The sequence below is a fragment of the Lemur catta genome, chromosome 13 (assembly GCF_020740605.2).
Source record: "Lemur catta isolate mLemCat1 chromosome 13, mLemCat1.pri, whole genome shotgun sequence".
In the NCBI taxonomy this organism is placed as follows: domain Eukaryota; kingdom Metazoa; phylum Chordata; class Mammalia; order Primates; family Lemuridae; genus Lemur; species Lemur catta.
The window spans coordinates 32,707,765-32,720,058 of NC_059140.1; positions in this window are offsets into that span (position 1 = coordinate 32,707,765).

The following is a 12,294-nucleotide window of genomic DNA, read 5'->3' on the forward strand; positions in this document are numbered from 1 at the left end:
CACCATGTGTGGCCTTACTGAAAATAAGATATATGGACAAAATGTGATAAAGCAAAACCTTTTTCTCCTAGTCCAATATTTTTAAAGCTACTCCTAGCTTAAATATCCTTCCATCATCTAATCTACATTCATACAATTTTAGTTGACATTATTAGGGGACATGCAAAGGTGAGAGAAGCTAATAGTGACTTTTACCTTCAATTTTAAATTATCTTATTCTCAGAAAATTTTAAAATTCTAAAGATGCAGCACCATCTCATGAGCACTAAATGGCTGGAAAAAATATCTAGGCCTTATTATAATAAATTTTTCATATTGAAAATATAAAAGAAAAGGCTAAGTATTCAAAAATAAGAAATAATAATCCTGATATACAGAAAAGGAAATGCATAATCAAATGTTGAAGAAGGAGTTTATCCATATTGGAGGAAAACTTCTGAACTTTTCATTAAGTAGATGTAACCTGAAAAAAATATTTGTTTTATTTAATATTGCTTTTATTTTTTCTGCCTGAATTCAGTGTTGATACTGGGAATCTCCATTAACAGATGTCTAGTGTCCAGCTGCCTCCCTTAGTTTTCAAAAATAGCTTTATTGATACACAAAATACTACACATATTTAATGTATACAACTTTATTAGTTTGAACATATGCATATACCCATGAAGCCATCACTACTTAGTTTCTTATACTTTGTGTATTTCTCTAATTATCCTTGCGTGCCCATAGTAGGAAATGTAATCTCTGGAGACCCAGGGAAAGATAAGACAGAAGGTAGGTTCAATGGCAGGCCATGAGTTGGCCCGGTCATTGTGCAATGTTTGGACAATTACCTCTCCTGAAAGGTGTTAAGGAAGGGGAACTGTCTGGGAAAGAATAAAGGTGATGAACTGCCTTTGAAACCATTAAATATCTTCAGGAAGCTAAAAATATGTAGGCTCTAGTCAAGCAGCTAAAAAGTCACATACGGGTATAACTTAAATGCATAAGACACAGGCTATGAAACTATTCCATATGAAACAGGCAGACTTGGAATTGACTGCTGTCTATAGATGACAAATAATGAGAACAGTTGGCCCATCTCTGGCACACCTAGAATTTAATGTAATCTATAGACCTTAGCATCTGCATCCTCCGTCCTGTCCAAAAATCATGCTAGCTGTCAATAACATTGTCATAAATTTTTGACCAAGTAAACTTAACTTCCTAGAGGTAAATGTTTTTTTTTTTTTTTAGTAGCCAGGTATTTTTCAAATATGGACAGACTTAGAGTTGAATATAAAGGTGATTAAGTTAACACAGTTTTATATCATGGACATCTCTGTAAAATTTAGAAACGATCTCTGTATGATTGCTATTTAGAATGCTTAACAAACATATTTAGTAACATTGGAATGTTGGCAAATATTATTTTTTTATCGATCCATTCTCCCTAACTATATATCTAAGAGATTTTTACGTATTTGAAAATTTTGCCTGTTCTGTTTAACATGACTTGTCAAGATATTGAAGTTATTGAAAATAAAATTTAAATCATTAATATAAATGTGGTTAATTAGATGATTATTTAAAGGCATTCTATTACATTTGAGATGATCAAACAATAATTAACATTTCTTCAAGATGATTATTTTATTTTTAAATAAAATTTATGTATTTATAAATAGGAAAGCAAGAATTAAAGAATACCAGCCCTTTTAAACTTATAATTTCAGTGAAATAGTAAGTAAAACCCAAATAGCCTTGTATACATATAAGCTCCCCTCAGTCACAAAACATCTCACATTTTGAAAAATAGATCTTTACAATTTAATTAGGAGTGTGTGAAGATAACAAATACTATTATTAGGATTTTAAGCAAAAGTAATAACAATAATAATTATAATCATAGTAGTGCAAATCCTGTGCTTAAAAACCATGGAAGCAATAAAGGACTAGAAATTAAGGAGCCACCATAGGCTTTTTGCTCCTGGGTCACAGCACTGCCGCTGGAATTCAGATTTAGGGAAATGAATCTGCTTTAGCCATAACCATTGCAGCAACCACACTGCACCACAGCCACAAAACTAGAAACTAGATGATCCTGACACTGCTAACACTCTGTTCTTCCAGAGTCTGCTGGTTTATCCAAGATGAAGCTTTCTGAATCTGATGCAAGTGTTGGAAAGACGAAGAACAGTAAGTACAGGATTAAGCTTTCCTCCTCCTTTAAGTAGAGGAAGGGTGGAATGGGGATTGAGAGAGCCACACCATCATTACCCCCATGAATGATCAACAAGTCCAGGAGAGTGTATGAGGAATAAAGATTTTTTTAAGTACCTGAACAAAATGTGTTTTGACACTGAAACTTTCACAGATTAATTTAAATGTACTTGTTTTGAAACAATTAATTTTAGGCAGGGCTATTTTTTAAGGAGACACTCTGTTTTAGCAGTTATATAAGCAGCATAAAATACAGTCATTTGCATGCAATCATTTTTATCTTCAAGTAACATGAGAGACAGATCTCCTCATCTTAGCTCTGTCTCACACCATCCCTAAATCTCACTTCACTTTAATCCTCACAGTGTATAGTTAATGTGACTAAATTGAAAAAGGCACATTAATACGTCACCTTTAAAAATAATATCAAATGGCATCATCAAAGTATTATCTTTAAATCTCCTGCTTCGTGGTTGAGGTTGGTATAGTAATAAAGATAAGTGACAGAACAAGGAAACAAAACTGAAAAAGATAAGCAAAAATAAAATGAAAACTGGTAATGTATTTTGCTCTTAGTGATGAAATTTAAATATACACACCCAAATTGTGAAGATAGGCTAACATCTAATAATTCTGTTTCTCTCTTATTGGATTATTCCATATGCAAATGAAAGAAAAGATCTACAGGATGATGAATCGCACTTAGTTGAAATAACCAGGGATTATTCTAACAATAGAACATTTGTATATTGACAGCAAGTACACACAAAAGGGGTATCATCAATATTTGGCTTATTTAAGGGCCAAGTAAAGTGGAAAATATAAAATGAAAGAGAGAAACACTATGTGATCTAGATGTAAAAACTGGATTTGAAAATATCAATCTTTTTTTCACAGCATTAGACTCAGAAATGCTTTCGTTGTTCTAAATTTACATGTAAAATAACCTATATTAAAGTTTATTGTTTCTTTTTTACATTTAAATTTTACTCTAGCTGAAACTTATTGGAATGTGTGCTGCAACTCACGGGTCTCATTTGTGTGTGATTACCCTGCATTGAACTGTTTATTTTGCCTCTCTCCCATCTCATCTTTTCTCTCTCTATAGTCTCCTGGCAGGATTGCACAGAGGCTGTATATTTTCACATTATACCATGAATTTGAAGCTAAAGTTACCTGGAATTTTCCTCAGTTTTCTCCAGAAAATTGATATTTATCTGATTTTTCTTTTAGTTTTCTGAATGATATTTCTTTCTTTGTATTTCAGTATTCTTCCTTAAACCCTAATATTTCCTCCCAATTTTCCCCGATACTTAGAAATGAGGAGTGAATTGACCTTGGTCCAAATCAGTCTCTACTTGGACGTCAGGATATGCTTCCCCGGCAGTACCGGGCATAATCAGGGCCCTAGTCAGATTGGCAATATGCATACAGCAGGCATTCACATGTGCAGCTCTACGGTACTAAGCTCACTTCTTTTCTTTCACTGCTCATTTCTCTCAGTAGAAGCAACGTAATTTGCTTTAGAGAAGTTAAGGAAGTCTGGGTTTTTAGAGCATCACACTATATGCATTCCATCATGTTTTCAATCATAGCCCTCCATGACAATATCTTATGCAAGAGGACTCCACATTTATACACGTTGGTGCTTCGACCACTTACCTCTACACTCTGCCTTATTTCCACCTAAACCATAATGACTGGAACAGAGACTGGCAACACCCTGTCTGAAGTGCAATGATGCACTTAATAAAAGTTGGCTAGTGAATTAAATTCTTTTCTGGTGAAAGAAGGCTGCATTTCTAAGCTAAATCTAGTAAAGATATGCTAACTCCATTCCCTACCTATGTTGTTGATGCCAACTTATTTCCAAGAGTAAATTGTAATTTTGTTATTTTTTATGTTTTTTTCTTTCTTTTAGTAAATAAATTTAACTGGAGTAATCCTCACATTTGACAGAAACCCTTTGTATTTTTCAGTTTTTTATGGCCCAATATATAATTATGTGATAAAGGGAAAAGAGAAATTAGTGACTTTTACCATGATGTGATTTAAAAGCAAAAGTATTATTTTCAAAATATTATCTTTTGAACTGAATATAATTCCTCAGTAGTTATCACACAGCACAAAAGTACTCTAGTGATGACATTACCTTCTCCTGTATACCATGTAACTATAAAAGCCAGCTGATGCTGCATTAGGTAATTTTAGCATTCACATTTTCAACCTATTACATATTGCACTTCATTGTAGCCTATTGTCCACGATGTCTTTCTTTCATACTTGTGCTAATTCCTTATGCTCTTCTATATTTAATCAGTTAAATTTTTAAAGTTATGTTCATGATAATATATTTGCCTCTGACTATTCCAACTTTTTAATATTACTACCAAATTATAACATTTCCAGCTCCTATGGGTTCCTAAATTTTTATTATCTTGAATATCTGTCAGGTGTAGAAGCTTCTAGTTTTCCACAACCAAGGGGGTGATTAGCACATAGAAATAATGGAACACTACATCAAATCCAAGGAAACCCTTTTAAAGGTCATGATAATTAGGTATCACTGTTAGATTTGGTACCAGTTTACCTACATACACTAGTATTTTGCTTATGTGTCTATTAATATATCTTATTCACAAATGGATAGTAAAAGATTTTATTATTTTTATGAAGCTGATAAATATCAAATGCCCACATCATTTTCTTTAATTTTCAACTTTAATTTTAAAACTTGGCCATAAATCAATTTAATTTTATAGTCACATAATCACTTTTAAATTGCTATAAGTAACTTTCAAGTAGCCCAGTGTCTGGAACCCAGTAAATTCTTAACAAATATATTTTTCTGTTAGTTCCATTCCTGTTTGTCTAGACTATATGATAAAGAATGTATTCTCTTATTTGAGAATGTAAATATTTTTCTACCTTATTTCTCTGGACACATTCTTTTACCTCCTACTTTCTTATTCTTTTTTGAACATTTTTCCTTATGTCCGAGATGTATTTGAGTGCTTCAAGAAAAAAAGCATTTTAGAATCAAGTACGTGTTAATCTGTAAATATCTCTACAAATATCTCCACAGGGACTTTTTACAAATTCTTGCTCTATCTCTTCACTGTAAACAATCATTTTTTTCAAAAGAGGTGCAGACACAAAGGAACAAACAAAAAAGAATGTGTAAATTTCATTTATTCTTGTAAATTAACAGTCTTTGTCTTAAAGTTATAAACTTCATTCATCATTTTGTTTTGAATATATTTTAAAGATTATTGCATTGCCACTGTTTTTTTGTTTGTTTTATATGGAGTTTTATTTGCAGAAGAAATGAGTTAAGCATCTGTCTTGCAATTCATTTCATTCCCATTTCCATTGGGGTATTCCTAGGAAAGAAAGAAGGCAAGTGACCTAGTCTAATCTCCTTCTAGGCATGCTAATATTATAATTTGCTTCATGGTAAATAAATAATAGGGTTGGCTATAAGGAGAGTCCCTACTTTTTAGGATGAGTTTAGTAGAATGTACCCGGTTTAGGAATGCTTAGTTTAAACAAACCTAGAATGTATGGACTTGTGGGACTCTGAAAAATACCATTTATGCTGGAGTGTAAAGTGGGGATATTTTACAAACTATGTTCTCCCTGCTGTGTGAGGTACTCCATGTATCTAATTAGCAGTCTCATCTATTACTCTGTCTCAGAATAAAATCAGGATTAGGAGCAATGTTGTAAAAAACCACATTTGTTGTTGTAAATCTCATCTTGCTTTGCCTGTGACTCTTCAGTGTTTATATCCTTGAAACGATCACTAAAGCTTGACACTGTATTAGAGCTCTGATTCATGAGAGTCTGATTTGATCATCTGATCCTTTTTGTTAGCTCAGTTTGTCTTTGCAGTACTCGGTCATTCAGAGCACTAGCTTGTTAGTCTTTATTCTTCTTCTTGAAGAATACTTGCCTATTTTTCTTACTTACTTTATCTTTTTTAAAAATACAAATAATCTTCAAGCAATTTCACTTAGTGATTTGTCTGTCCTCCTCCTCTTTCCTTTATCATTTACACTAATGATAATTAGCTTTTGATAATTTCCCAACCCTCAGATTCTCTCCTTACTCTCAGGATTCCCTTCCATGAAATCATATTCATATTATCTTTAAACTATTGAAATAAACTTTTGGAATTGAACGATCCCATGGTCAAAAGAATTTCAAAAAGTACATGTTTATAAGTATCCACCGTGTATAAAACAAGAGGACAACCATTTGAAAGCTGAACAAACAAACAAACATGTTTAAAAGGTAGTTTTAAACATGATAGATAAAAGTAAGCAGAATAAGAACTATATAAATATATTCACACACACACGTTCTTTAGAGAAAATATAGTGAGTACTAAACTTGAGACACTTATTAATATTGCTGTGGAAAAACTGATTGAGAGAAGATGCAATTGGTTGAGTAGTCTATTATCAGAAATCAAAGAACCAGTTACTGGGAAAATAGCTCAATGTCAGAAATTCAGTTCGCTGCCTGCAGGAAGAATGATCTGAAATCTAAGGCCTGAAAAGCCATAGTATGGAGCATATGATAAAGTTACTGGGGAAAAATGATGATAAATTCATAATTTATAACCTTAAAAATAGCATATCTTGTAAAAAAAGTTATATTTTATCATAAATTTTATGTCGCAAATATAGCTTTTAATAGTTGTTTGAAAATTTAACATATTATGTAAATAGAATTGCAATATTGGAGCAAGCATTAAAGTAATAGCATACTCAAAATCTGATAAAAATATTTAGATTTTAAAATCTAAAAGTGAAAATATAGATTTCAAATGAAAATACTTATAAAACAGAAACTATAGTCACATTATTGAAGGTTATTTTATGCATATACTTATTTGCTAATCGATTTAATAAAGTTCAAATATGACTTGTAAAAATAAATATTATATTAAAATACACAAAATTTAATCATCTTTCTTATGGTATGATTGCTGAAAATAAGGACATTAGGTTTATCATTGAGTGAGGAATGGATTTTGTTGAAAAATTTTCCAAAGGCAAAAAGGCCATAATGGCTTCTTTTCTTTTTTAAAAAAATTAAAACCTTATTGTTATACAATTTGTATTTCATAAAACTTATGTTAGTATACAATGCAGTGGTTTTGGAACCTAAAAAGAAAAAACCTTGTTTTTCTTTTTAAAAATTTTATCAAAAGACACAAACAGATATTTTTCAAAAGAAGATATACAAATGACCAAGAAACATGAAAAAATGCTCAATATCCCTGATCAACAAGGAAATGCAAATTAAAACCACAATGGTATACTACCTTATTCCTCTTAGAATGCCTATTATTAAAAAGTCAAAAAACTACAAATGTGATGAAAAGGGGATGCTCATATACTCTTGATGGGAATGTAAATTAGTAAAACCTGTATGGAAAGCAGTATGGAAATTTCTCAAAGAACTAAAAGTGGAACTACCTTTCAATCCAGCAATCCCACTACTGGGTATCTACTCAAAGGCAAAGAAATCATTATATCTAAAAGACTCCTGTACCCAAATGTTTAGTGTGCCACAATTCACAATAGCAAAGATATGGAACCAAACTAAGTGACCCCCAACTAACTTGTAGATAAAGAAAATATGGTGTATATATATATACACCACGAAATACTACTCAGCCATTAAAAAAGAATAAAATAATGTCTTTTGCAGCAATTTGGATGGAACTAGAGGCCATTGTTCTAAGTGAAGTAACCCAGGAGGAAAAAACCAAATTTCTCACGGTCTCACTCATAAGCGGAAGCTAAGCAATCATGATCAAACAGAGTGGTTTAATGGACATTAGAGACTTTGGAGGGGAAGGTTGGGAAAGGGATGAGGAATGAAAAATTACCTATTGGGTACAATGTACACTATTCTAGTAATTGGTAAATTAAAACCTAGACTTCTCCACTGTGCAATTTATCCATGTAACAATAAATCACTTGTTTTTTATTACATAAATCCACTTAAATAATAAATGAAAGATAAAAGAAAACAAAATTAGCAACAATAAAATTATAACAGGTAAAAAGAATTATTTATATCAATTTATGGGGTACAAGTGTAATTTTGTTACAGATTGCACAGTAGTAAAGACAGGGATTTTTTTTTAGGCAACCTAAGAACAAACTCTGAAGCCATTATCATCAATTAATCTACTTTCTGTCACAGGTGTGGGAATGTGCGGACTTAAGCCCACATGTGGCCTCTTAGGTCCTTAAGTGCAGCCTTTTGACTGGATCCAAATTTTACAGAACAGATTTGTTCTTTCATGTCATAACATATATAAGTACTTCATTTGTATTGTCTAATGATATTCCACTGTATAGCTGCTATAAGACATATATATTAATGCATTCATCAATTGATGTATATGTGGATTATTTCCACTTTCAGCTAATATGAATAGTGTGGTAATAAACATTTATGTACAATTTTTGGCATGAACACATATTCAGCTCTCTTCAGTTATCCCTGGGAATATAACTAGGGTTTTATGGAAACTCTACGCTTAACATTTTAAGTGTTTTACAAAGTGACTATGTCATTTTATATTTCAGCAATGTATAAGGGTTCCAATTTCTTCTCATGATGGACAACACTTGTTATTTTTTGTCTTTTTTATTATAGCTATCGCAGTGGGTGTAAAGTTGCATTTTATTGTGGTTTTAATTTGCAATTCCCTGATGACTAATTATATTGAACATCATTTCATGTGCTTCTTCAGCATTTTATATCTTCTTTGAAGAAGAAATATCTAGTCAAATACTTTGCTTATTTTATAATTGGGATATTTGTTTTTTATTGAGTTATAAGTTTTTTTAATAAATGCTGGATAAAAGTCTCTTATAAGATACATGATTTTCAAATATTTCCTCTTCTGCTGTGTATTCAGAGGCTTTGTTTGATTTAATCTTATCCTGGAGATTTGTGAGGAGAAAATTATGGGCTAACCCAAATATTTTTATCTGACTCTATCCTCAAATAATCTCTTCTCTCATTGGTATTTTGAGATCTTTTTCAAAAAGTGCTTGTTTTATTTTTGAAGCAACTGCAATATTTTTGATATTCAACTGTGGCTTTTGTTTCAAAGAAAGCATTTTCATGATTTTGTAAATATTTTATTATGTATAGATAGTGACTACAATGCAGAACTTACCATTTTAAATTTTATTACTGTCATGTTCATATTCCACCCCCTCAGAAAGACTTTGAAGTATATCAATAATTCTTGAGGTAAAATCTTTGAATTATTTTATTATCTCTCCCCTCGAGAATTATGAAGATATGGAAAAAGTTTTTAAACAAATATATATTTTAACACAAAAACTGATGTAATATAAAGATTTCTGGATCAAGAAAAGTTTTGTTTGGTAAGCATTTTTCATCAAAAATTGAATAATTGACTTGTTGCTCTCAGAGTCAGAATATAAGTGACTTCTATTGGAGAACTTTTTATTTATTTTTATTTTATTTTTATTTATTTCAGCATTACATGGGGCTACAAATGACAAATGTTTAGGTTACATATATTGCTTTTGCCCTGCCCCAGTCAGAGCTTCTAGCATGTCCATCCCCTAGACGTTACGTACCACAAACATTAGATGGGTATAAACCTGTCCCCTCCTCCCCTTCCCACGTGCCTGACACCCTATGAATGTTTCTACCATGTGTGCACATAAATGTTGATCAATTAATGCCAATTTGATGGTGAGTACACGTGATGCTTCTTTTTCGATTCTTGTGATACTTCACTTAGTAGAATGGGGTCCATCTCTATCCAGGATAACACAAGAAGTGAAAGATCACCTTCGTTTTGGTGGCTGAGTAGAAATCCATGGTATACATATACCACATTTTATTAATCCACTCATGTACTGATGGGCACTTGGGTTGTTTCCACATCTTTGCTATTGTGAATTGTGCTGCTATAGCCATTAGAGTGCAGGTGTCTTTTTTATAGAATGTCTTTTGTTCCTTTGGTTAGATGCCCGGTAATGGGATTGCTGGATCACATGGTAGTTCTATTTTTAGCTCCATGAGATACCACCATATTACTTTCAACAGAGGTTATACTTGTTTGCAGTCCTACCAGCAGTGTATGAGTGTTCCTATCTCTCTGCATCCACGCCAACATTTATTGTTTTGGGACTTTTTGATAAAAGTCATTCTCACTGGAGTTAAGTGATATCTTATTGTGGTTTTGATTTGCATTTCCCTGATGATTAGAGATGTTGAACATTTTTTCATATGTTTGTTGGCCATTAGTCTATCTTCTTATGAAAAGTTTCTGTTCATGTCCTTTGCCCACTTTTTAATGGGGTTGTTTGATTTTTTCTTGCTAATTTTCCTGAGTTTTATATAGATTCTAGTTATCAGCCCTTTATCTGATATGTAGCATGCAACTATTTTCTCCCATTCTATATGTTGTCTGTTTGCTCTTGTGAGTGTTTCCTTGGTTGTGCAGAAGCTTTTTAATTTGATCAGGTCCCATTTGTTTGTTTTTGTTGTTGCTGTGATTGAATTTGGGGTCTTCTTCATAAATTCTTTCCCTAGGCCACTGTCTGCAAGAGATTTTCCAACATTTGGTTCTAGAATTCTTATAGTTTCACGCCTTAGGTCTAAGTCTGTTATCCACTGTGAGTTGATTTTTGTGAGAGGTGAGAGGTAAAAGGGAAGATCCTGTTTCAGTCTTCTATGTGTGGTGATCCAATTTTCCCAGCACCATTTATTGAATTAGGATTCTTTCCCCCAGTGTATGTTTTTGTCAAAGATTAGAAGGCTGTATGAGGATGCTTTTATATCTGGGTTCTCAGTTCTGTTCCATTGGTCTATGTCTCTGCTCTTGTGCCAGTCCCATGATGTTTTAGTTACTATGGCCTTATAGTATATCTTGAAGTCTGGTAAATGAATGCTTTCAAATTTGTTCCTTTTGTTTAAAATTGCTTTTGCTGTACAAAGTCTTCTCTGGTTCCATATGAAGTGTAGAATTATTTTTTTCTAGATCTGTGAAAAATGATGTTGGTATTTTAATAGGGATTGCATTGAATCTGTAGATCACTTTGGGTAGCATAGACATTTTAACAATGTTGATTCTGCTGACCCATGAGCAAGGTATGGTTTTCCACCTGTTTACTCCCTCTGTTATTTCCTTCCTCAGTGTTTCATAGTTCTCCCTGTAGAGGTCTTTGACATCCTTAGTTAAATATATTTCTAGGTATTTCATTTTCTTTGTTGCTATTGTGAAGGGTATTATCGAGTCTTTGATTTGGTTCTCAGTTTGACTGTTGTTGGCATACAGGAATGCTACTAATTTCTGTACATTGATTTTGTAATGTGAGACTTTGCTGAATTTGTTTTTTAATTCCAGTAATCTTGTGGCAGAATCTTTGGGGTTTTCTAGGTATAAGATCATATCTTCAGCAAAAGCAATAGTTTGACCGTTCCTGCCCCCATTTGGATGCCCTTGATTTCCTACTCTTTTCTGATTACTCTGGCTAGGACTTCTAGCACTATGTTGAATAGAAGCAGTGATAAAGGGCAACCTTGTCTGGTTCCAGTTCTAAGTGGGAATGCTCTTATTTTTCCCCATTCAGTATGTATGAGGTTCACCGTGGGTTTGTCATATATAGCTTGTATCAGTTTTAGGTATGTCCCGTCTATGCCTATTTTGTTAAGAATTCTTATCATAAAAGGATACTGAATTTTGTCAAATACTTTTTCTGCATCTATTGGGAGTATCATATGGTCTTTGTTTTTGCTTCTATTTAGGTGGTGAATTACATTTATAGATTTGCCTTGTTGAACCATCCCTGCATCTCTGAGATGAAGCCCACTTGATTGTGATGGATTATTTTTTTAAAAGGTACCTGAATTTGGTTTGCTAGGATTTTGTTGAGAATTTTTGCATCTATATTCATAAGAGATATTGGTCTGTAGTTTTAATTTTTGCTTGTGTCCCTTCCTGGTTTTGGTATCAGGGTGATGTGGGCTTCAAAAAACATGCTGGGGAGGATTCTTTCCTTCTCAATGTTATGG